This window comes from Chelonia mydas, chromosome 6 (assembly GCF_015237465.2).
Source record: "Chelonia mydas isolate rCheMyd1 chromosome 6, rCheMyd1.pri.v2, whole genome shotgun sequence".
Classification (NCBI taxonomy): Eukaryota; Metazoa; Chordata; order Testudines; family Cheloniidae; genus Chelonia; species Chelonia mydas.
In genome coordinates, this window is record NC_051246.2 from 54,515,384 (window position 1) to 54,542,898 (window position 27,515).

Sequence of the window (27,515 nt, forward strand, 5' to 3'; positions counted from 1 at the left end):
ACTTGATTCTGTTTTAGCATTATAAAGAAAATATAACTACATGGAAATATAATACTTAACAGGACTCAAAGATGGGGAGACTAATTTATTCTCTGAACTCTACCTCAAGGTGTAAATACATGGCCCATGTGGTGTGGTGAACCTTGCATCTCTGCTGTTTTTCTGTGGATGTAGGACTCTGGTCTTTGGGGTGCCACAGCACTAAATTCCCTTATTATTGATTATTATTTTTTCTGTAACACTTTAATTGCATGGGACACAAACAATAGGTAGTGTGTGAAGAACACAAGCCCTATCCTGAAGAGTTCCATAGACTAAACAAGAAATCCACATGCACTGAAAATAATGTTAAAGGCCAGGGAAATTCAGAGGCATCCCTTTCCATTCTTAATGCTTAGCCGTAAGACTATGTGTTAGGATATAGATATTCAGGCCTGTCTTGAAAGGCCTATACTCTAAGAATTTAGGTGTATTCTTATCACTTAGCTAGTTATAGAGGTATAAAAGAAAGACTCAAAATCATTGTCTGCCGGTGTAAGGGCCTTCTCTTGCTGTGACAGTCTGAGGCCCTGTTCTTAGGCTAAGATCTTTGGCTAAGCAGCAGAGGCAGCCATAAGCAAAAGGTCACATCCTCACATTCCAAACTAGTCACATTGAAATAAGGTGCTATAGGGCTGTTAGGAATACAACCCTGTCCTGATAATGCCTATCACCTCCAGAGAAAGGGAAGTGCCTAGAAGATGTAAAAGGAAAATTAGTTTGATAGCATCCTGTCTGGCAAGAACTCACTTATTAATAGCTGGGATGTGAAATCCTCATTTCTCTGTTATTCTATCGTTGTAGTCCCCATTTCCCTATTGTTTGTCTGTATAATCTCTGTCTGGTTCTGTGATTGTTTCTGTCTGCTGTATAATTAATTTTGCTGGGTGTAAACTAATTAAGGTGGTGGGAAATAATTGATTAAATAATCATGTTACAATATGTTAGGTTTGGTTAGTTAAATTTCAGTAAAATGATTGGTTAAGGTATAGCTAAGCAGATCTCAAGTTTTACTATATAGTCTGCAGTCAATCAGGAAGTAAGAGTGGGGGAATGGGAACAGAGAATGGGGGTGAGGAAATTGGAATCATGTTTTGCTAAGGGGGGGAATGGGAACAGGGACACAGGTAAGGCTCTGTGGTATCAGAGCTGGGAAGGGGGACACTCAGGAAGGAAACTGGAATCATGCTTGCTGGAAGTTCACCCCAATAAACATCGAATTGTTTGCACCTTTGAACTTTGGGTATTGCTGCTCTCTGTTCATGCGAGAAGGACCAGGGAAGTAAGTGTGTGAAGGAATAAGCCCCCTAACACTATGTATTGCAGATTGCAAGGGCCCACATTGCTTTTCTGAAAGCCCCCCAAACCTGGCCGTGAGGCTATTTTTAAAGGTCAGCTGCTCAAAATACTCAGGTTTGAATTTATTTCTTTTTGCTATCCAAGTACTTGAAAGAAAGTCATTAATTTGTTTCATATATAAGGAGAATTGCTTTCTTTTTCCTGTCATCTCCAAATGACCTATCTTCTGGAAAGAAATGAGTACAAACAACCCTAACATTTCTTTCTGGAAAGGAATGGAGAGAGATATGATGGGAGAGAATTTTTTTTTTTCCAGAGTAGGATGTTGGAAGGATTTGACATTCAAATCCAAATGTAATAGCTGGACCTTTTCCCCTCTAGTTTTAAACACCCCAAACTTTGTGTAGAGAGTTTCAAGCAAATGCATTCATAGTTTCCAAAATCTCAATGTGATTCTGTATATTTGATTGTATAATGGGTTGAACCAAAGCTCCGGATCTGAACTCTCTTCCCAAACTTTGTGGTGTTGAAAATCCGCTCTGAATTTTGCTGCTTGGCCCATCTCTGTTTCTGGGCTTGGTCAATTATGCCCTGGTTTTATTAGGCCAGGGGATTTCACCTTTGGCCTAAATCATAAACACCTGAAAAGCAGAAGCTGAAAATTTATGAAGGAAACACTAAAGAGCCCCTTATCTACAGTGACAAAATTGCTACCGCCATAATCTCTATTAAGTGCTACAAAATTACAGTGTAACAGCTCTGAAATTACTTGTGACATCTGCATGAATACCAAATCAATTCATTATGTTCAGTCCTATTACAAAAAGCACTTACTGAATTTGTACTGATTACAACTCTTACAAATTAACAGTTACCCAAGCACACTCACTTTCCAATGTACATATATTATTTAAAGATTACAGTTCAGTTTAACAGAGGTAACAGCAAAATAATATTGCCACTCAGGGTGGAGTACCATTTCTGTATACAAGTACCCCAATTTCTAAAGCTTTTTTAAAGCAGTTGAATTTCAGATAGAAAAGTCTTTCTTTCTTTCTTCTTTTTTTTTGGTTAAGTGCAGCATGTCATTCTCCCACTCTCTCTCAAGAAGTGAAGTCTAAAGAAAAAAAAAGGAAAATGATAAATGTCCACATTATGCAGAATTTGCCTTTTTGAAATCCCATTCCCCATTGAGCAAGCCAGAATTTTATAGAGATATAAATCACAAAGAAATAAGAAGCCAGTAATGAGATAGAAGTATATTTGAAATATGGATGCAAATCCTCACCACCTGCTGAACAAAAAATAGTCTTTGGAGACTGTCCTGAAAACTGAACTGCCATTAACATCTTGTAAGCACTAAATTTGCAGCAGAAGAATAGTGGAATTATATCCCTGTGAAATGCCAAAGGCTTCCCTGATTTATCTCTAAGCAGAACGTTTCAGCCACATCTACATAAATATTTTAACAGGAATTTAATTTTAATTTTAGTCACACAATAAATCTTTTTATTGAACGACATCATTTTGTCCTAAACTAGTTGCCTTTTGTGTGCTCGCGTGCACAATATGTGTTCATTCTTTTGGGTCTGACAAATACAATTTTCATATATCATATACTAAGTATCAGTGGGTTTATTTCCACAAGTGTCTTGCCACAGGCTGTTTAATTTTATCTAGAACTTCTATTTATTTAGACACAATTTATCTGGCAGCTACCGATTGACTTGTATCTAAACTCATACATCCCAGCTTTGGAACCCTAGGGCATAGCGCAATAGAACAAAAAAGGAAATCTATTTAATGCTGCAAGTGTATGTACTTATTGGGTTGGGTTATATATGCATTGGCTGTGGAAGCATAGAGGAAGCTGACTACTTCATCTTATTGTCAGTGTATTTTATAAATAGCTGTGTGAACACAGGTAATTCTTGTCTGAATCATATATTACTTACTGTGCATTTCAGATGCCATTGCTGCTGTTTGATGATCATGTAACATTAGAAACAGCAAAAATGCATAGCCAGTCACTTAGAATGTCTCCAGAGGACATTAAGACAATGATGGACTAGTTTACAGCTAGCAGGAAAAAGACTGTAAGCTCATGATCATAAAAAGTCCACCTGGAGCAGGGGTAGAGAGGTGCAAGTTACCTGTAAGCCCTATTCTGTTGAGGAGAGTGGAGCTGACTGGCACAACGCACTGAGTAGGCTGGTAAGTGCACATGAGAGATGTTCTGATACAGCAGGTTTCTCCTGCAGCCTCTGTTGTTGGAGGCTCAAGGAGCCTTAGTCAGAATAGAAAGTTACTCCCTGCTGGTAGAAGGTGGGAGTCGGGGTTATACACTGTGTAGAATCCTGCTTAGGTGTTGCGGCTCCCTTCTGTGCAAAGGGTACAAATTGCTCTTCCCTGCACTCACAGGGATGAATTACCCCCCATATATTTAATCTGAAAGTGTAACTCAGAGCACTTGACTGGGGACAGTCAAACTTGCTATGGCACTTGACTGGGGACAGTCAAACATACAAATAACACAAACAAAATTGGTAGTTACAATTAGATATTAAGGGGGAGACGTTCAAAGGCACAAATACCCAGCTTCCAATGAAAGTCTAATTATGTCTAATCAAGTCTTTCACTGGGTGCTGGGCACCTAACTCCCACTGGTGCCTTTGAAATCTTCCCATAAAACTTTCCAGCTTTATGATTATTCAAAATCAGACCTCGACATATTGTTTGGTGGTCCAGTGGTTACCGGGGTAGGCTTTAACCTTTGGAAGCCCAATTTTAAATTCGATTGAGGTAGAAAGCAGTAACCTCAAATGATTCAGAGATGTGGGCTCTAATAAGCAGTCAAAAATTCAAATGATGATCTGAAGCTTTTGGTAAAACAACCACCTGTTCTAAGGAGATATAGAGGATTTTGGGCAGTAGGTGGTTGTCTAAACAGAACCACAGTAAATTAACCAAATTGACTAAAAAATGTAGGAAAGAATGCACACATGATTTACCATAAACCTGGGCATTTTCAGAAACACTGTTAAATACACTGCTAACAACGCGCAGATGTGTAAAATTTAAATGGGTGGTGATGAAAACTTATATACAGAATAAGAGTCCCCATTATAGGATAGGCTAGAACAGAATGCAAAGCAATTGCAGTCCATCCCTGGCTGCTCCTCATCCTTGATCTGAAAGATCATTTGTAATTGTCTTCAGGCTTATTCAGTCTTTGGCCTCTGTATTAAGATTGCTGAGACACCCCCCTCCCCAGTTAACCTTTTGTATTTCTTTCCCTTGTTCTTTCCATTTCCATGACTGTCATGAGAACCTATAATGATCTTATCCAGGTGAAGCCTATTTCATTCCACATTATATTGAAGACTACCAAAGCAAAGATTTATTATACAGAGAAAAACATTTTTTTTTAAACAGAAGTCTACTCAAAGCCAACACGGCCTCTCCTATGTAGCTCTTAAATTGTTATTTTGCAGGGCTGTTTTTATAGTAATTAATAGGAACAAAGGAATGGCCAAAGTGGGTCAGACCAGTGGTCCATCTAGCGCAGTATCCTGTCTTCTGACAGCAGCTGGTGCCAGATGCTTTAGAGGGAATGAACAGAACAGAGCAATTATTGAGTGATTCATCCTATCATCCAGTCCAGCTTCTGATAGTCAAGGTTTAGGGATATCAGGAGCATGGGGTTTTGTCCCTGACCATCTTGGCTAATAACCATTGATGGACCTATCCTCCAGGAACTTATCTAATTCTTTTTTTAAGCCAGTCATACTTTTGGTTTTCACAACATCCCATGGCAATGAGTTCCACAAGTTGACTATCCATTGTGTGAAGAAGTACTTTATGCTTGTTTGAAACCTGCTGCCTATTACTTTCATTGTGTGACCCTGGTTCTTGTGTTAAGAAAAGGGGCTAATAACACTTCATTACTCATTTTCTCCACACCATTCATGATTTTATAGACCTCTATCATATTCCACCTTAGTCATCTCTTTTTTAAGTTGAATAGTCCCAGTCATTTTAATTTCTCCTCATATGGAAGTTGTTCCATATACCTAATCATTTCAGATGCTCTTCTCTGTACTTTTTCCAATTCTATTATATCTTTTTTGAGTTGGGGCAACCAGAACTGCACACAGTATTGAAGGTTTGGGCATACAATGGATTTATATAATAACATTATGATATTTTCTGTCTTATTATCTCTCCCTTTCTTAATGGTTCCTAACATTCTGTTAGCATTTTTGACTGCTACTACACATTGAACAGATGTTTTCAGAGAACTGTACACCATGACTCCAAGATCTCTTTTTTGAGTGGTAAAACCTAATTTAGACTCCATCATTTAGTATGTATAGTGGGGATTATGTTTTCCAATGTGCATTACTTTGCACTTATCAACATTGAATTTCATCTGCCATTTTGTTGCCCCATCACCCAGTTTTGTGAGATCCCTTTGTAACTCTCTGCAGTCAGCTTTGGATTTAACTGTCTTGAGTACTTTTGTTTCATCTGCAAATTTGCCACCTCACTGTTTATCCCCTTTTCCAGATCATTTATGAAAATGTTGAAAAGCACTGGTCCCTGTACAGATCTCTTGAGGGACCCCACTGTTTACTTCTCTTTCCAGTGAAAACTGACCATTTATTCCTACCCTTTGTTTCCTGTCTTTGTTTCCTGTCAATCAGTCATTGATCCATGAGAGGACCTTCCCTCTTATACCATGACTGCTTACTTTGTTTAAAAGCCTTTAGTGTGGGACGTTGTCCAAGACTTTCTGAAAGTCCAAATACATTATATCAACTGGAATACCCTTATCCACATGGTTGTTGACACCCACAAAAAGTTCTGATAGATGGGCGAGGCGTGATTTCCCTTTACAAATGCTATGTTGACTCTTCCCCAACATATCATGTTTATCTGTGTGTCTGATAATTCTGTTCTTTACTATAGTTTCGACCAATTTTCCTGGTACTGAAATTAGGTTTAGTGGCCTGTAATTTCCAGGATTGCCTCTGGAACCTTTTTTGAAAATCCATGTTACATTAGCTATCCTTCAGCCATATGGTACAGAGGCTGAATTAAGCTATAGATTGCATACCACAGTTAGTAGTTCTGAAATTTCATATTTGAATTCCTTCAGAACTCTTGGGTGAATATCATCTGGCCCTGGTGACTTACTACTGTTTAATTTATCAATTTGTTCCACAATCTCCTCTATTGACTCTCAATCTGTGACAGTTCATCAGATTTGTCACTGAAAAAGAATATGACTCAGGTGTGGGAATCTGCTACACATTATCTGCAGTAAAGACCAATGCAAAGAGTTAATTTAGCTTCTTCTCAATGGCTTGTCTTCCTTGAGTGCTCCTTTAGCAACCTGATTATCCAGTGGCCCCACTGACTTTTTTGGAAGCCTTCCTGTTTCCCATATGTTTGAAAAAATGTTTGCTGTTAATTTTTTTGTCTTTTGCTAGTTGCTCTTCAAATTCTTTTCTGACCTGCTTAATTATATTTTTATTCTTGACTTGCTCTTTCTATTTTACTTATTAGGGTATGACTTCCAGTTTTTAAAATTATGTCCTTTTGTCTCTAACTGCATCTTTAACTCTGTTGTTTAGCCATGATGGCATTTCTTTTTGTCCTCTTATTGCTTTTATTTTTTTTACTTGGGGGTATACATCTAGTTTGAGCCTCTATTATGGTGTTTATAAATAGTTATGATGCAGCCTGCAGGCATTTCAGTCTTGTGACTGTTCCTTTTAATTCCCATTTAACTAACTTCCTCATTTTTTTGTAGTTCTTTAACTTTTTTGAAGTTAAATGCTACTGTGGTGGGTTTCTTAGGCATTTCCCCCCTACAAAGATGTTCAATACAATGATATTATGGTTGTTATTACTGAGTAGTTCAGCTATATTTATCTCTTGACACAGATCCTGTGTGCCTATCTTCACACCCAGCCGTGAATTCACCATACGGTTCTTCCAGTCATCACAAACCCAACTATCTATACTTGTAATAATCAATCCCGCATTACTATTACCCAGTTGTTCCTAATAACTGGGGTTCCTTTGCCCGGAGGGGTATCCTCAGCATGAAAGGATGCTGTGACATCATCTGAAAGAATGAACACAAAAGAATGTTACAACTTTAGATTCAACAAGGCCTTGTATTTTTTCCCCATTCCTAGGTGCTTTGATCAAATAGGAGACAAAGCAGGCACCACTTGTTTTATTTATATGTACAACAGAAACAGATAATTAATCCTTCAATTGCTGGATTATATTTGCTAAGCACATTAACACCTTCCAATAAATAATAACAAAACTTCATGCCTATATTGTGCCCTCCATCCCAGAAATTCAGAGTGCTTTGAACATTCAGGAATTGAGTCTTGGAAATGGGGAAATATTACCTTCATTTTACAGATAGATGGATCGGTCAGAGAGAGGATAAATGAGTTCTCCAGGGTTTCAGAGGAAGTCTATATGAGAATCAAGGAGCGAGCCATTTCACCACAGGGACAAAAGGCTATATTCTGAAGGATTGCAAACACTCTTTACATTTTCTTCCTGGATCAGCTCAAAGATATTTAGTGCAGATATTTCTGTAATTGTGACATAATGGGAAAATTCATTGTTCAGTGGTCCTTAGATTTACAGTTCATTTTATATGGCATATGTATAGACTACAGTGGGCTATGTTATAAAATATTTGGGAATACTGGCTGGCTCCAGACCTGGAAAAGGATTTTCCCTTTTTTTTTCTTATGCCATCTGTCCCTCTTTATTCACTTAAATGTGATTTGTTTCTGCATTCAGATTGAGTGAAATCTACTGCCTCCACCTAAAGCCCAAAGACTTGAGGACCTCACACAGACGCACTGTAAGGGAATTGGGGAGGTGAACCTCCTCACCCACAGTTCAGGGTAAAGGTGCAGAAGAATTAAAATTGCCTATAAAGTTGTAAAACTTGCATTTGGTGACAGCTAAAGACCTTGAGATTGACCATATCTGAGATTCAGGCAGCTGAAATTTGGACAAGAGTTAAAAAACCCAGAAGGAATTTTTTCAGCATTTCATGAAATGTTATCCAAAATGAAATTCTTCCCCCTTGCTCACTTCAAATACACACTAATGGTGAAGGATCCATCTTGGCTGGAAAATGGATGAGTGTTTTAACTGTGTCAGGAGACAACTACATTTCAATTGACCCCCCGAGATGGTTTTGTTTGTAGTGTAGATAAGGCCTTTACCTTGAGGCTGAATTCTTCTCCATTACTCTGCTAGGTTAATGTGTGCAGCCTTCTTTATTTCATTGCTCTGTTCTTTATATAGCTTTATGTTCAGATGGAACCTTGAAGCTCACAGTTCTCTGACGGCTTTCTGTGCTTCACAGGTTCATCACTCCAAAGTTTTGGATAATGTATGATCTGACGGTCAGACAAAGGGGAGTATCATTCTTTATTTCATCACCCTCTGATGAGCTTCTCTCTATCTAGTCTCTGAATTTTGAAAAAATCCCATGAGACTGCATTCGTAACTCAGATTCCAAAATGTCCTATTAGTTCATTTTTTCCCCACGGAGTTAGAAAAGACATAGATTTCCCAAAGGGAGGGGGGGAAAAAAAAGGTTTGCTTTTGAGAAGCTACAAAAAACTCTTTGCTATATCTGAATAGGTGATTGAATAGGTAGCTGTTAGATCTGCTGCTGTCTTGACTAGGAAAAATGTCAGCAACGCCACCTTTTATGCAGGAGTAACACCTGCAATTTGATAACAACAGACTGAACATCTAATTACCTTGTGTATGAACTGCAGTGGTTTTACATCTTTTATAAGAGATATGTGTTAAGATACTTTTGACATTTTCCTTCTAGGTTCTTCCAAGTGCAACTCATCCTGTACAGTATCTGTCCACACAGAGTTGGAGCAAGATGCAGATCTCAGTTCTACCAGTGGAAATTAGGAGAAACTCCACTGATATCTACAAAGTTACGTTAGTGTAAAACTGACCTGAGTGAGATCAGAATTAGTCCTTTGTTCTTTACATCTTTTTGAGAGACCTTTAATAGTGGTAAAAACTTGATTAAAAACATTCAAGAAAAATTTTAGAGATGGTCCTGAACCAAAACCCAGATCCAAACATCCTTAAAATGTAAGGAAGCTCAGATCTAAATCCCATCTGTTGGCCATGGTTATTTGTGGTTCACCACATCTTCTTAATCCAAGAGACAGTGCTCTGTATATAGTATATTTAGAATGCAATAGTGGAAGGGAAAAAAGTATAAACACTCTGAGGCAGATCCATTTGAAATCAATGGAGCTATGCCAGTTTATACCATCTGAGGATTTACCCCTTTGCATTTATGTAGTGTGAGTAAAACAATGCTCATTTCCCCCCTCAAAGCCATAGTAGAAAGGGGCTGAGGAGATTTTGTGTCTGGGCTGGTAAGTTTCCAGGAGAGTTTTGCAAAACTGAATTAGCACATGCTGATCAAACAGTTTATCAAACCCCTTTAAATTTACCGGTCCAAATTGTAACTGGCTCTCCATAGTGTGCAAAGCGTTGAGAGTTGAGGATCCAGGAATCTTCCCCCTCTATTTTTTCGTGGACAATGTGGCTGGGGACAACTGATGCTGCTCCATGCTAGCACCAGCAGTGGCACTAGCTATTAGAGGGGTAAAGGAAACGAGGGTGGGACCATGCCTCACTGCCTCCTGAATCTGGGCTGCACAGCACACACTGGATCTATTTAAAGGGCGGCACAGCCGCTGCATGCACTCCCCAGGAAGAATTATCTCTGATTCAGGCAGAAAGGGGCAGCAAAGGATCCCCCAGGGAACACTGGGGTTGCACAAAGCACAAGTAGTCAACTTTACACCACAGGCTGTGCCTCCCCTCCAATCGCTGGGTAAGAGTGCGCTGGGCATGGATAGGTGTGTATTTTGGGGAAGGTCAGAGTGCATGGTATCTCCCAGATCTTCAGCTGGAACAGCAGCTAACTGCATTCCTAAGTCTGCTTTCAGTTATGCCAGTGGGCGTTTTGGCTTCTGGCTAGCTCAGGACTGGGGGGAACAGAAAGGTGGCTTTTAGTTTTAGCCATACCTCCCACCAGCTGCAATCCCAGAATTCCTCTTGGAGACTCCTTTGATTCAGCCTCACTGCTGTTTCCATAACACAAGACTGTGTCTTTGGTCCATGGGTTGTTCTCTTCAAGGACTGGATAATAAGGTCTGTAGATTTACTGTGCAACTCTCCAATGGAAACAAACTAACAACAACAACAACAGTGTACAAGGCAAGAGGGAGAGTGGAAGAAATCCCTCAGATAGATTTCATATGCCAAATCTAATACTGAAATATAGGTGCTTGTCTAGCACAGGAGCTCTGCTCAGCAGAGCAATTGTACAAATTGTCTCTGTCTAACGACAATAAAAGACCTGAATCTATGTATTTCCAGGGCAATCTAAAATCTGAGTTTAATATATTGCACTTTCATTTCTGGGCCTAATGCAATTGTATAAAAGTCATTTTGTTTAAAAGAACACTTTGCTGCAGATACTGAAGTGCAAAGGGATGGCTTAGAATGTTGCTGGCCATTCCTTAGAAGAAGAGTTGGCTAGAGAAATTCAACTAGGGAAGTTCATCAACACTTATTTTTACACTATGGTAGCAAATTTCTTATTCTATGCTTATTATTATTCTGATTATTGCCCCTCTGGCCCAAGCAGTTAGCCAAAATTTGAGGCCTTGCCGGGTTGCTTCTATTAGGATTAGAAATTGGTGACATGACAGGTATATTCACAATGTAATCATGTTTGTTTTAAAATGGTGCAAAAAGTCATTTTTCTCTGCCAGTAGAAACCAATATCAACAGACCATTCCTTGCTCAGAAATCCCCAAATCAGCTACTCCAGTGAACTCTGTGCCCAAACAATCCATGTCCCTTAGCTTCTTCTCAGGGTCACACTCACAACTGTTTCTCCTGGCTTTCACTGACTCCAACATACACAGTCTACACCTGCCATGCCTAAGGCAATTGCTTGCTCCATGGATCCCAGTTGTTTTTACTAAATAAAGAGCCTTCATTGCTCCTGTTGAGCCTGAAAGAGTTATACATGGCACACCCATTGGCTTTAATGAGATCTGTGATTGTCTTTGCATTCAAGACACCTGCTGGTGGCCATTAGCCCCTTTCAGAATAACATTATATTGAGTATTTATATTCAAGTAGAACCCAGAGACCCTGATCAGGAGCTATATAAACACAAAGGAAGACCTTCTTCCTACTTCAAGTGAAGGGATAAAATCAAAATAGAAATACCTTTATATCTTAAAGGGCCTCAGTGTGGCCCTTATTACTTGGCTGATCTGATTTTGGAAATCACCTAAAAAATCCAGAGGCGTCTTTGATATACAAAAACCCTTCAAAAATCTCTATGAAGGCTCTGAGAGCCTTCTTTAAGATGCTGAGTGACCTCAACTCCCACTGAAGTCCACACCTGGCGGGCTGACTTCCTCCCTTCCATAAAATAACAACTAAAAAAACAACAACCCACCCTAGACTAATTATAATCTGAGAAATACAGTGAGGTACAAATTAATTGCCATGCTGTGGGATAGCCATGATGTAGTTACCACTGTTCCCCAATAGTAATATTGCAGCTACTTTATTGTAATTCACAGTGAGCCACCAGAATCTGCAGTCAATTCACTGTCAATCCGTGGTATATTTCATGGCTGCTAATGTGTATCACCAGGTTATTTCCTCTCTTCATCTCTCTCTTCACAGAATCTTCCTAGCAAGCAATGTCAAAATGCTCTGCAACAGTGAATTTTTAAAAAGTTTGACTCGAGAAGCAGGTGTTATAGTTAGATGTAAATCTTTGTAAGCTCTTCCAAGAAGAACTACAGAAAGGAGAATTTTGGAGGTGTCATACCAGGGGAGCATAGTGTGATTAACCTATCAAGTTTTCATGTGAGGAATAAAGAAAAGGCCATAAGAAATGGAAGGTTATATGTCCTGGAAACAAATTTGGACCCATCTACCCATAGCATTATTTAAAAGCTGCAGAATCTTGCACTGAACCTCATATTCCACCAATAACCAGTATTCAATACTCAGTATAGTAGCCATGTCTTAGAAATTGGTGAAAGATCCACAGATCTGATACCTTGGAAGGTATTCCTCATGAAAGAAAGTGATAAGGAATGCATGTCCCAGAGCTTCAATGGGCACAGAAAAGAATATTGCAATAATTTCATCCGACATTTCACATAGTGCCCTTCACTCCACAATCACCCTGGGGAGGAATCCCTCCCTATGATGGCACAACACTGAAAGATTCCCCAAAGGCAATATACAGAGTCAGTATGCAAAGACATAAATGCACTATTTCTGGGCTCTGAACTAGAAAATACGTTTTACTGACTATCACAGTTTCCCCTCTCTTGAAAGAGCTGCATTTATACCTGAATTCAACATGGTACCTAAGCATGTGTGCAACTTTTGGCATATGAGCAATCCCATTCACATCCAAGTGTTATGCAGATACCTGCACTCTAAATTGCCCAAGTCTACAAATGTCCAGCTTAAAAAGATATATAAAATTGTTTAGAAAAAAGATTACGAGAGAGAGAGTGGATTAGTTCAAACTGATACCACCGTAAGGATTGTGTTGAGATCTTGACTGTTGAATAACAGGAGAATGGAAACAGAAATTAATGGACCAAAACTGATATGTTGGGAATTAGGCCTAATTTGTGTAAAAATAATGAAGGGATTTGTAGATTCCCAGGCCAGAAGGGACTACTGTGATCATTTAATCTGATCATCTATATAACACAGGCCATAGAATGTATCCAAAATAGTTCCTAGTGCATATTTTACTAGGGTTGGTGGTGGAGTCTAACTCTCCAGGGTTTGTGGCCCAGGTCAGTGGAGGATCCATGAAGACAATGGCAAATCCAATCAGTGGGACATTTACTACTTAACAATTAACAACTCTGGATGAAGAAAAGGAGTACTCGTGGCACATTAGAGACTAACAAATTTATTAGAGCATAAGCTTTCGTGGGCTACAGCCCACTTCATCGGATGAATAGAATGGAACATATAGTAAGAACACACACACACACACACATACAGAGAAGGTGGAAGTTGCCATACAAACGGTAAGAGGCTAATTAATTAAGATGAACCCAACTCTGGATGGCCCATCTTTCCTGGAAGCCAGCCATGTTTGACCAGCTGGACAACAAAGCATGAGGAAGGGCCAGGTGAGACTAGCTCAGGAATTTGAAAAAGAGGACAGAGGGACAGAGCAGAAGCCAAGGGTGGACACTGTTTGGCTGGGGCTCTGGGTATCCAGAATGGACCATGCTATAACTTTCTTTTCTCTGTGCTGACCAAGAACTTTCTATGCTGTGATCCTGACATCTAATAAACTCTACTGCTTTTACAACACTGGCTGAGAGTCACTGCAGCTGCTGAAGGTGGCAGTGTTTTGCTCCCTTTGGCTGTACAAGCAGTGGTGGATTAGCCATTGGGCCAACGGAGCCCGTGCCCAGGGGGACCAGCCAACTGAGGGTTCCTCCAGAAAAATGGGTGGCCCTGTGCTCCAACCTGCTCTGCCCATCGCCGGGGAGTAGGGGAAGCCCCTGCATCCTGATCTCACTCCCTGACAGGAGTGCCAGGGGACTGCAGGCAGAAGGGATAGGGAGGGACCCCCGCTTGCTTTGGTGCAGGGCCCGACAACCTCCTAATCCGCCTCTGTGTACAAGTCTCTCTCAGGTGCCTAACTCGGGTGGACTGACTGAAGGGAGCTCATGGTGTGAAGCAGGGGCTCTGAAGGCGCCGAGATTTAGTCCAAGGGTAAGTACCCTAGCAGCTTATCCGAGTGACAGCGTGAGACACTAAGTGGGTCTGGCACACTAAAAGTGTCCTCCGAGGGATTGTTCCATAGCTGTTCCAGAGCACTGGACCTGTGTATCCATGACGGCACCAGATGGATGTTACATGGGCAGGGTGTGAATGTGAGTCCTTGTCACCCAGTGTGGCAATAGGTGTTGTAGGGGGAACCCTATTGCAGTTCAGGGACCGCACCTTTCCCCTTAGGGCACTTACACAGGGGAGCAGAGGGTGGACATAGGAGGGTAATAAATAGACCATGGGGAACACTGGGTGTCCTGGGAAGTTGGAATTGTATCTGAGATGTCTGGGGTACAAACACCTTCTATGGATGCTAATGGTGTTACATAGCTGCTGCAAGCTAATCTGCAGTTGTTGCAGCAGCTGGGAGTGCACATGGGTGCAGGGGTCTGGAATGGGTAGTAATGGAAGCCCAGCGTGGGCTCGAGTTTGAGAAACAGGAGATAAGCAGGGCAGGCCCCTTACCAGGGGATGTGATCCCCTAATGGGGGGTAGATTTCTGGGCACCTTTTGATTCACCCATTGACAGGGACTATTCATGGGATAGAACTATTCATGGGATTCTATTCATGGGATAGAACTGCAGTCCCAAGGCTTGCTGGGGGGCAATAGGGGGGCAATAGGACATGGAGTGTGCCCCAACGGTCACCCTCGAGTACAGTTACGCTGGGGTGGCTGACTCGGTGGAGTTCACCTTCTCAGTACTATCAGGGATAAAATGTTGAGAGGTGAATATGTACACATATTATCATTGTTGCACAGAGAAGTGCTGCCAGACAGTAAGTTGGGGCAGAGCAACAGGGGCAATGAAATGCCCAAGCGGGCACGTATAGCTAGAACATGGGAAAATTGGGAGATTGCCTTCCTGATCTATGTGGGAGTTATTGCAGAGGCTTACCCAGACAGAAGCCCAACACTGATTAAATATATGGGTATAATCAGGCTGGCATATAATACGCTCAGGAACATGGCTTGGTTTAATTATGACAAACAGTTTAGATTGAGGCAACCACACAAACTGAGATCCGGTGGGACATATCACATCATACTCTGTGGTTGGAGTGAATGATGCCACAGGAGCCTGAAGTCCACATGGACAGTGGACTGTTCATTCTGGCACAAGCCCAACGGAGGCCTGCGGCATGTAACAACATTTTCTGGACATTCAATGAAAACATTAGTTTTTGTAGCATCTGCAAATTCAGGCATGCTTGTGAAATGTGCTTTGGAGCCCAGACAGCCGTTTTTGACAGATCAGTAGAGGAAGGTCACAGTGCGCGAACAGGATTGGGGGTAGGTCAGGTGCTGCACATAGGGAGCAGGAGATGGGGGACAAAACAGAGGCAAGGGTGGGGGGTGAGCTGAAAACAGTGGGTTGGACAAAGGCACTTGCCTCAATTAAGCTGGAGGTGTTAAGGTAATCCCAAAGGAGAACCCTTAACAAGGTAGATGGGGCATATTTGTGGGATTGATTTACTGTGAGGTTTAGAATCATCTTTATGGGGAAAGGGGGTCAAGTGATGTCTACAAATTTGAAGTCCTTAGTGGAGATGGGTCATATTGTAACAAAAAAGATTACACAGGAATTAAATGAGAATAGGGTAGCAGGGCCATTCAGGCAATTACCTCTACAGAATTTGTGGATTTCTCCCATAGGCATGATCCAAAAGAAGTCCACCACTTCTTTTCCAAGCATATGCTCAGGACTGATAATGGAATAGCAAATGCATGCCTCATTTTTAGATGGACAGATTTTGGGAACCAGCACCAGGAGCCAGCAAGGAACCCAAACAGATATAGCTAGCTCTATGGAACCTTGGCGTATGATGGCTGTTAGTGTAGTGCACAAACACTGCAGAGCTGTGGGAGAAGTTTTAATGATTTTGTGCAATTTCAGGATCTGGAAGGCCACTTACCTACATGGCCCATTACAGAGGAACATGTGCTGCAGTAAATGGTATTGTTAGTAACTCGACAACTGGTGTCCTCAACTATCTCCAATCACCTATCAGCCCTGACATTTGTAAGTAGCCTGAAGGGTTACCCCATATCCTTGCAGCAATTTTTTAATTTGAAGGTTTCTAGAAGGGTGGTCACGCAGCACTGACCCCTGACTTCAGGAAGCATACACATTGTCCCATCACATTTGCTACTCTTAGGGATTTGGTGTGGATCCTGGAGAATATATGTCATATATATCCTGTCCACAATGAACAGGTGGTGGCCTTGTTCAGAGCGGCATTTTTGGTATCACTTTTTGGATTTTTTAGGATCAGAGAATTTGTACCTTGGTCCTGTAAGGATTTTTCTGGAAGGGCTTTGGAACTGTTGGATATACACTGGGAGGGGCAAATAGTTATAGTAGAAGTCAAAGACAGATCAAGAAGGCTGGGGTGAATCCATTATCCTATGGGAGGGTGGTGGGCCCAGGGTCTGCCTACTGGAGGCTTTGATAGCCTACATGGTGATAAGAATGGGGATGGGTGTGCCCCTCTTTATGCACAGAGACAGGAGTCCCCTCACAGCATATGAGTTTGTTACAGTGTTGAGATGGGGACTGATGAGATTGGGGCTCCCAGACCATGAATTTGGTTCCCACTCATTCAGGATTGGAGTTGCAACATCATGGGCACAGACAGGTATGGGGACTAGGCAACTGGACATTGACATTTGGAAGCATACAGAACGTACATGAGACCCCAGCAGGCAATCAGCATGGGCGGCGGGTGAACCCCTGCTTTGGGGAGGCTAGCCTGCTGGCCAGCCCCTTCCATCTAAGGCCACCACCCCGCACACCAGAGCCTTAAACCCTCCCCCAACCCATAAAAGGAGAAGCTCTGAGGGGTCCCGGCCCACCAACCCCAACTGCATTGGGCCAAGCTGCCGCCACCAGCCACCCGACCCTCCTCAGATGACTGGCCAAGGAGGAGGGATGCAGCGAGCAGTGGGGACCTGGGGTGGGGTGGGGTGTGTGTGGAGTGGAGGAGGCAATGTGGGTCTCAGGGAAGGGTGGCTTCAGGTGTCAGGTCAGTGGCAGCACCAGGGAAGGCTAAGCCTTCCCTGGCCTCTTATACCCGCCACCCATGGCAATCAGTGATAATTTTCCTTTGTGTTTTCGTTCCAGATGCAGGAAGACAGGCCAGGCAGATTGTTCTGTGGATCTGTGGGCACAGTATTGCTTTCTGGGTACATAGGCATGCTTCCAGGTTCACAACTCGGTCTCAGTAATGAATCTGTCCTGAGATGGCATGGAAGAAGGGGTGTATTATGGAACCAGCTGATGCGCCTTCTGTACACCGTAGTGGCCTGTGAATGTGCACCAGATATGATTGTGGTTCACCTTGGGGAAAATGCTCTGGTAACGTGTAAAGGGATAGCCTTAATGCTCAGTGCTAAGAGGGACTTGGGACAGATCTTGGAACTTTTCCCAGGTGTAAAAACACTTTTATGGCTGGACATGCTGCAATGCAGGGTGTAGTGGGGAGCTATGATGTCCCCACGGTCGACAAGGCTAGGACGCATGTGAATAGGGAGGTGGCTAAATTCATGGGAGTTATAAGAGGGGTTGGTAACTTCACATCCCGACATAGCATATGGGACCCCAAAATTATTCAGGGAGAATGGGGTTCACTTGTCAGACTTGGGGGCTGACACGGTTTCGGCTGATATTAAAGGGGGCATTAGGGGATGTCTGGGAACCCGGCTGTATATAGGGTGGGAGGCAGCCAAGCTAATTGAGGCTGCCTCTTTGTGGCAGATGTCCAGTGCAGGTACTCTGTAGGGAAGGGATACAGTAACCAGATAAAGAGATTGGTAAAAGATGTAAAGGAGCTATTCGTTAAAGGAGTGGGCACGGGGGTAGAGGGGTTCAGTGCTCCTATGACTAGCACAGCAGGAAGCCAACCCCCCTCCTCTGTAGCCTACATTTACCCTCATTTGAGGGGTGAGGATGGTAAGGTCCCAACAGTGGGTTGGCTAAGGACCAGGATGGGAAAATATGGGGAGGCTGACAGAAGCCCCCGGGCATATATTGAAATGATCATAGAATTATCTGCACTGTGCACTAATTTGTCAGGAACTCTCAGACAGTTAATAATAAAGTTGCGGTCTAATAAAACCACATCCAGTGTCTCCTGGCGTCCTCCCAGTACAGTTGAACAATGCCATACTAGCCTGATCTGATGTGACTTGCCAAGCATTTCTGCTTTTGAGCAGCAACAGCACACACTTCTCCCGCCCACCACTCCACAAAAGGAATTTGTGAAACTAAAACGTAAGAGTGGTAAGAATCTAGTCTCCCTGAACAAAAAAGCCTTGATATTACATTACTGAGGCATCTCACTAATGTGGGTTTCTCCCGCAGATGAAAGATTGCAGTCTGAAATACTAATAATGAAGATGTGCGCACAGGCACCTAATGCTCTAGAACAGCCATTATGAAGGCCAAGCACATCACCGCTTCATTCTGCAATGATATTTCCCCCTGTTCTATTTATCGTAGCAATGCACTTGGATTCCAATTAATTTCATTCAAAAAGATCCAAAGCTGTTTTTTCCCCTCTGTCCCCCAGTATACCTCACAGCCAAAGAATTTCTCCACACAGGTAGTCCTGTGGGAGAGTTTTGGGATATTGAAAATACCCACCTAGCAAGGAAGTTACTTTTTAACAAGTGACAAGAACACAGTTCCTTCCAAAGCTACTTTTGACAACTTCTATGATTCTAAGTTAATAGAAGATGCTGTGTTATCTGCCTTTAATAGATTTCAGAGTAGCAGCCGTGTTAGTCTGTATTCGCAAAAAGAAAAGGAGTACTTGTGGCACCTTAGAGACTAAATAAATTGGTTAGTCTCTAAGGTGCCACAAGTACTCCTTTTCTTTTTGCCTTTAATAGAGGAGAATAAGGAAAAAAGGAACTGAAGGGAAGAAAAGGCTCAGAGTGCAACATGAGAAACTCAGGGATTGAATCAAAGAGACGTTCATGCAGATGGATCATCTGTGATTTGAAAAAAGTCTCAAATGGTTGTACCTGTGCTTAAGTCATTATCTGCCAGATATTCAGAGGAACTGAAGTTTGTTTTACATCATTCACCTCCACAGCACACACTCAAGCTTTACATTACATTCAACACAGTTATTCTAACACAGTTCTAAAAGCTCCCTCTTAGGTGTTAAACATTTCTATTGCTCTGTGCCACATCCTTCATGCCAGCCTCCTCCCAAAGTTATTATAGAAGGAAGTTTAGCTGCTTTAGTGCAGTCTATTTTGTATCTATTAATTTCACAGCAAGGCTCGTTCACTCACTTTCTCGCCCTCCCCACCCACTGACTCACTCAAACAAGATTTAATTTCTTTCAGGAGGATATTAACTACAAATCCCAACTGCACATTTACCCACCTTGCCTGTTATTTCAGCTCAGCTCCTTGCTTCTGCTGCTGCTGCAGTTCTAATTAGTTTGCTGGCTGGGGTCAGACCTGTCCTTCTCAGATTTCAATGGGCTATGACACCACGGTGTACTAGGCCCCTGAGCCAAATTGGATAGGTGTTTTAAATAACAATGCTTCAAGAGCGGAAGAGAAGAAGAGATGGAAAAGGACACATCTGTGCCTCATTTTTATTTGTTCCCCCGCTTGATTAACATTTCATCTGATTTTGCATTCATTAAGAATCTTCAACTTGCTCCACTGTAAATAAGGCAAGATTTTTTTCCCTGTTTAAAATAAATAAATACATTTGGGTGTAGGAAGATTGGGTCTAGCAGCAGTTGTAAAGCCGCTCGGGTTATTATTGGGAGCTGGGCTCCCGTTGCCAAGCAACTGCTGTTTGTGGAGCCAGCAGGAAGTTTGTGCACTTGTACAGCGCAGGTATGAGCTGGATTCCCAGAGACAATGGGGTTTTGTTTGGTGGTTTCTTTTGGGTACATTCATTTCCCACTCATTATTAAATACAAATGTTAGAATCTCCCTCTGCCTTTTGCTGAACAATGATGCATGAGTTGCTAATTAGACAGCGAGGGTGTTGGTAGGATTAACGGCTTTAGCATTTGCAAATTATCTTGCACGCAGGAAATCGTTTTGCTTTGTATTTAGCTTCAGAAAAGCAGTTGCCACTTGCTGCTGCTGCTCTAATCTGATGTATTTTTTTGCTGCATTCTGGGCTGCACAAGCTCTTTATTAGAACTTCCTTGAATAATACATTTTGGGCCTGACCTTGCTTTCTTACCTGAGGCAAAACTATTGATTTCAATTGGCATTTTGTGTGAGGAAGGGCCATGGGACTAGGTACTTGTAGCACAAGCGTGCATATATCTGCATACGTGCACATGCGTCATCTTTAGGATCAAAGTTTGGCTCAGGTAAATCCATGGTCCCCAGCAAAGTCATTTGAATGGGGCTCTCCTTCTGCATGATCCAGGATTCTGTGTGTGATCTGTCCCAAACTGCTCTGCCATGTACAAGCTGGGAGAAGACAGGGACTATGCCCATAGCTATTGCATGTGTTTAGGGATGCAAGGGGCAAAGGGATAGTAGATCAAGGTTTCCTCCTAAACAGGAGGAGGAAGTGTGTGTGAAGGGAAACCTGTGATATACCCCTGCCAGCTCCCCCACTGGAGCTGCAATTGGAAGAAAAGTCCCTATTTTCAAGAGAGTCCCAGTTATCCTCATACAGCCTAGGGTCACCGCAAAGCAGCTTGTATACCACTCATTAATCTGGCTTTCAAACTCACTTTGATCAAGCCCCCTACAGCTGCTAATAGTGTTTCCATTCCCTGATCTGTATTCTCATAGACTGTATTACCCATTTATTGAAATCTCAAATTCACTTGCAGAATTTCCACTGATAGAACCAAATCTATCTAACTGGTATAATTCCCCTAAAAATCTCTGGAAACTCAGTCACTTTCAACTCCACCTGGAGTCTCACAATGTCCCATAAACCGTTAAGGAATAGTTATGGAGGTTTTCTGCAAGGAGGAGGACCTGTTTACATGAGAGAGTACAAATGGATCTCATAGAGGTTGTCTAGAGACTCTATTTATCTTCAGTATATCATCTTCATTAGATTAGCATAACAAAATCCCTCAAAAGTTTATGAAGTTTTTGGCTCTTCTCCCTTTTCTGCAGTTTCCACGATATGCTATGCATCCGATGAAGTGAGCTGTAGCTCACGAAAGCTCATGCTCAAATAAACTGGTTAGTCTCTAAGGTGCCACAAGTACTCCTTTTCTTTTTACGAATACAGACTAACACGGCTGTTACTCTGAAACCTCCCTTTTCTGGTTACTATTGGAAGTAACGCTTGAAGTAGAGGACTGTTTGGAAGGTCGGGGAATAAGAACACTTCTTGTAATTGTTATCCTGGTTATGATGGAAATGTTCTCTCAAAGAGAGATTGTAGTATAAACTAAAATGTCATAAAACATCTATTCTCCTCTGGAAGTTCATTCTGTAGCCTCATTCCTTGACCAAGAATGGTGAGCTTTCAGTCATTCATTCTGTTTTGAACTCTTCATGTACACTGACAGGATTGCATTATTTTGGCTATACTATTCAAAGAATTTAGGATAATAAAATGTATCTGAAAAGGCAACAAAAATCACCTTCAGAGAATGGTTAAGAAATTCAAGCTGGATGCTAGTTGCCTTTAGGGTCTGCCTGAGGATCTCTAAACATCCGGCAACTGTGTGCATCAGGAATTTTTGTATATGTTAGAGACAATTTAGATTGCAATGCAGAACTAAATTTGGGGTTCTGGCCCAGCTTTAATTCTGATAGTTATTTTATTAATATTATATTACTATTACTATTATATTAATTCCAACCTCCAAGATCAAGGGGAGAGAGAGTTTAAATAATTATAAAGAGTAACTGACATTTTATCATAATTTTGGATCAGGCATTTCTGATTTCACAATGAAATCAGGCAGTGAAACAAATCAAATGGCAGCTAGGGACAGTTGATCCTATTTCAAAATCTGAAGGAAATGGAGACACCTGGTGGTTTTATTAACAGTAAGAGATGTATACATTGGAGGTTAATTAAAACTGCATGAGGAAGCAGGAGAAAGTATTCCAGTTCCATCTGGGGCCACAGGATATATCAAGCCAAAAGCACATCACTGGAATAAACTCCCATTGGTCAGTCATGTCTTAAAGGATATGATGTTATTGCTAGCTGCTAGTGGATGATCTAGTGTTACATAAAATTTAACCTTTTATTGGGTGTCACACTTACACTGCAAGGAACATCCATTTGCATGGCTTGTTGCTTAATGAAGGTTAGATCTCCATAGGGGAAGGGAGTTTTGTATTTTACTGGGGGCTGAGTTCTGCTGTCTCTTGGGTGCATGCTGCTATTCAATTTTCAGCCTGGTAACCTGTGAGATGGGTGCATAGGGCCTTATATAAGTGCCCCTCTTCACAATTATATCCAAAGAACTACTACTAATGTCTCAATACAACAACATTTATTTTTTCCTGGGTGTTCAGCTTTGGTTAATTCATTCATTTTAGCTTCAATATTCACCAAAAGAAAGGAAGTGCTCTGTGAAACTCAAAAGCTCGTCTCTTACATCAACAGAAGTTGGTCCAATAAAAGATATTATCTCACCCCCCTTGTCTTAAAGAAAAGAAATGACATTTACAGAACCATATATTTTCAAGTTTCATTATCATCTTAAGGGGATTATGGGACGTTATGGGACGTTTCTGGAGGCTGATCAGAGCTCAGTAATGCAACACCTCGTTCACACTGACGCTGGGGTGTTTCAGCCGATGCGTAGCAAGCGTGATGCTTCTCGTGGAGGTGGATTACCAGGAATGCTCCAGCTGCAGAGTCCAGGTGCTCTAAGTGCCTTGTCAGTGTGGACAGATCATGAGAGTTAGGGCACCTGAGGCTGCTTTAATGCGCTCTAACTTGCAAGTGTAGCCGAGCCCTTAGAGTAAAACCCATGCCCTGCCTCTCTGACAGAATCATTAGGAAGTAACTACAAAGTTTTTGCTTACAGTTTCCTGTCCTCCACTCAAGCCTGTACAGGATGATCTGACCTAAGGAAAGGTTCAGGTGAAGACCAAGGTTGGGGGATAAAGCACACTATACTGGAGGAAGAAAACAAATTAATTGTCAAATGGAGCGCCAACTCAGATGTTTCTTGGGTGATGGGAAATTCTGGTGTCCTCCGTCAGCAGGGATCCCATTCCAGTCTCTCCTCCCCCGCCTCACTCCTCCCATAGGGACCCCAGGTCTCCCTCTGCTGGGGAGTCACTCCTCTCTCACCCACTCAGAGCATGAGCTGGTGCTGCCAGGAATCAAGTTCTTGATGGATTCCCCAGTGCTCCGCTGTACAGGTACAGACTCTCTGCACCCTGTCACAACATTTGAAACAGCCGGCCCCCCAGATTTGAGCCGCATTGCCACCTGGCACACAGGATTGCAATGCCACTTGCAGAAATTTGGCCCAGCCAGCACTGCATTTGAATGGAGGGGTGGCTGGGTCAAATATCAACAGCATAGTGACCACACAGCCGGAGCAACACTTATGCTCCTGACTGCTCCAGCAACAGTCATACTGATTTAATATGGGACCACTGCTTAAAAGTGACCAAGCCACTCCCTCTCCCGCCCCGAGCTCCACAGCCTATGGAACATTGAGCACGGGCAAACATCTTGGGCCAGGGGGAAAGGGGCAAAAAGCTCCCTTCCAGTCCCCACTAATTGGAGCCACTGAAATAGAGGAAGCTGACTGTGGTGTAAGAAGAGATCATGAGGCTATCAGGAACTGCTAGGGTTGCCAATTTTGGTTGGACGTATTTCTGGAGGTTACGTCCCATGACATAATCTTTAATTAAATATTAATCTTTAATCCCTGGAGACTCCAGGACAATCCTGGAGGGTTTGCAATCCTGGGTACTGCCTCTCTCAGAGCCCATCTCTCATCAGATCTTAACAGCAGCACAAAGATCAAAACAACCCTCCCCCAAAACTCCTCACCACTCCTGAAATACCACAAGCTAGTGACAACAAATGAAAAAAGAAAAGGAGTACTTGTGGCACCTTAGAGACCAACAAATTTATGTGAGCATAAGCTTTCGTGAGCTACAGCTCACCTTGGTCTCTAAGGTGCCACAAGTACTCTTTTTCTTTTTGCAAATACAGACTAACACGGCTGCTACTCTGAAACAAATGAAAAGGCTGTCTGTGGTATGGCTGACCTGGGGCCATGCCAGCTAGATGAATTCCTAAAAGATGAGAAGGAAAATAACTCAGGTATAGTTCTTGTGTTTCTTTAACTTCCTGCACACATCTCTAAGAGACTGCATTTGCTCTAATACAAATCAAACTCATATCAGCATCAAACTGAGTGGTAGATGCATGCCCCCAAATGTGAGTTGATAACCATTCAGCAGTTTAGGTTTACTTTGACACAGAAAAGTCCATAAGCAGCTGGGTCTTTTCTGTCATAACCTTAATCAATAGAATATTTTACCTCCTTTAATGTGTTGAGTCTTCATAAGACTTTGTTAAGAAATGGTTTGAAAAAAAAAGTGGAGAAATTACTTAAGAAGGATAGCTAAATAAAAATGAAAGGACAATAAGAAGGGGAAAATTTAAGGAGAACATATCACAGATTTCTTTGCATATTAAATTGAAAAAGTTTCCCAAGTGAAAAGGTGGGAGCTTCGTTCATTAGGATATTTGAAATTGAAATGGACAAAGGATTAGTTAACTTTAAAAAATCTTGCACTAGCTAGGGTGGGGGACAAGCTAAATAAACTAAGATTTTCTACTTCACATTTCTACTACACTATTAGTTTAGTTTAGCTATTTAGGAAACAGCCTCTCTCCTTTCCAAGACTCTGCCTTTGTTTCTAAAGGGCTCATTCTGTTTCCTCTCTTCTCAAAGAGCCCTATTGCTCTCTGACACACTGATTCTCTGTCTCTGCTTGCTATTGGTAACAAAGAGTTCAAGAAAACACAGTTCAGTTCAAGTTCAGTCAGTTTTAAGACTGTTCCTAGATCTCAGCCCTCCTAACTGCTCTGGTCACAGCACAAACCTTGGAGGTAGCACCTGTGCTTCCTTTATAGTCTCACTCACCTAACCCAATTAGCACCTTGTTCATTACCCATATGCAGTGTTTTTTCTCCCAGACTACTGCCTTTTAGTTTTTGTAACCCACTGTGACAGTACGTTGTCAAAGCTTGTGTTGCTATTGGGAGTTCCAGCCACATGCTTGTCACTATTTAGAAATGGGGTTTTATTGTGTCATCATTTCTACTTGCCAGTTTATGGTACCATTAGCCCCTTAATTTCTACTTAGCTTTTAAAATTAAGAAAGGAGGTAAAAATCAATAGCAGCTGAGGTAGGAGCTATGTCTGATAGAGGCTGGATCAATGCATAGAGGTGAACTTATGGGGGAGCAGTAGTAGAAGAGGGACCCAGCACGTGTGAACAGTCAGTCAATGCAGCTGCAGCTTTGCTAGCTAGCTGAAAGGGGGGAGCTGCAGTTACATGCAGTGGATTGCTGCCAGGAAGATGTTTGAGCCTTCAGGAAAAGAGCAGAAGTCAGTGGTGGAATTGCAGAACTGGCTCTGTACAGAGAGAAGTTTGCCCTGTAGCTCTTTGACATTTCCCAGTTGTTCCCAGTGTACTATTTTAATAGGGTTAAAAATGGAATCAGATGTTGGCTTTTTTCATCAGAGAAATAACGTCTGAACAGAGATTTCCCGTACACCATCAGATATAATCAGCACATGCTTCCTCCATTGCCTGCTGCAGTTGAACGCTGGGATTAGTATTGGCAAGGGGTGGGGGAATCAGAGGGACTGGCCCTGGTCACTCCCATAAATTTCACTGACTATGGCCCCTTTGGGCTATGGAATGATAGCAGAGCTGGGGAGGTTGTGTGTGTGTGTGTGTGTGTGTGTGTGTGTGTGTGTGTGTGTTTTCCAAAACCTTTTGTTAATAAAACTTGACTTTTTCACCAAAACGAAACATTTCATTACTCTTTTTTTGGTGTGTGTGTGTGTGTGTGGAGGTGAATGTTTACCAAAAATATGAGGCTTCCCGTTTCAGTTCTCTGCTGGAATTTTTTTCCCCACAGGAAATGTAGGGGAAAACAAATTTCCTACAAGAAATGACAGTGTGTTTTCAACTAGTGTCCTAGCCAGCCTTCTTATAGCTCTGAAGGCGTGCTAGTGGCAGCATAGTGCCTGCCCCTGTGTAGAGAGCCTGTATAAATATTAAGTATTATTATTTGCTTAGTTTTTATGTCATGTTCGTAAAATACTTGTAAAGCCCTAAAAAACCGGCACTGTTGCTCTGTTATACAGACAGCACAATTATATATTGTCCTTTCATTCAACTTGGAGGGAAAAATGGCACAGTGCTACCTAAAATAGGAAGAAAAAAGACAGGGTGGTATTTCTCTCTTCATGAGAGTAATGAAAGAATAAATATGGACTCCATTCATTTGACATTTTCACCGTGACTTATGGATGTCAAATAGTTGCTTCAAAGATGTAAACCAGTGTCTAAATGGTAACTACTATGACTGTAATATCTCTGCAGAAGTTACTTACATGACAAACTATAGACAATAAGTTCTAGTATCACATGCTGAAGATTTTATGCAAAGCCCATGTTAAGTGGTAACACTTTCAGTCAAACTAAAGGGAGTCTATAAATTGCAAAAGGTGGCATAGGATAAAAGCTGAGATTTGAAAGAGAGAGCAACAGATCTACACTTCATGTCAACAGCCTAGAGACAACACATGACAAGACACAGGAGAGTTGCTTTATGAGAATTCATTGATATTGAAACATATGGAAGGTTGAGTCTGCCATAATCGTACTAGTGCCAGAATTTTGCTGATCGTTGGACAGTTTTAGATAAACTTTATAAAGCAAAGACAATACAGCTGTTAAGCCTCACCTTTTTACCTTGGCCAGGGAACTCTCTGAGAGAGCAGATGGTCCTGAGTTTCAAGCCATGAATCACTGTCATGGACTCTCTTCAAGCTGTCTTATAGTACGTGGAGTTGAAAAACCCCAGACGGTAACATTTTCATTACTATCTCTGTCATTCTCATCGAGCACCCTTGCTGCTGAAATGATCTTTATTACTACCATTCTAAGGCTCTAGAAATGAATAGAAAGATTTAACTAATCACTGTGGGCTTGTCTTCATTATTGTGCTACACAGGCGCAGTGTGAAGACACACAGT

The 27,515-nt window shown here is 41.9% G+C and overlaps 2 long non-coding RNA genes across 2 annotated transcripts; one reads left to right on the forward strand and one right to left on the reverse strand.

The window, feature by feature from the left end:
* Positions 1-1,781: 1,781 nt before the first annotated feature.
* On the reverse strand, positions 1,782-19,910 carry LOC119566526. The gene is made up of 3 exons (XR_005225682.2): positions 19,688-19,910; positions 7,401-7,474; positions 1,782-2,455 (listed from the first exon to the last, which is right to left on the reverse strand). It is a non-coding gene; the product is annotated as an uncharacterized LOC119566526 (long non-coding RNA).
* Positions 8,756-27,338, forward strand: LOC122466364. Its single transcript, XR_006291795.1, has 4 exons — positions 8,756-14,232; positions 16,187-16,312; positions 17,414-17,597; positions 27,241-27,338. It is a non-coding gene; the product is annotated as an uncharacterized LOC122466364 (long non-coding RNA).
* Positions 27,339-27,515: the final 177 nt, after the last annotated feature.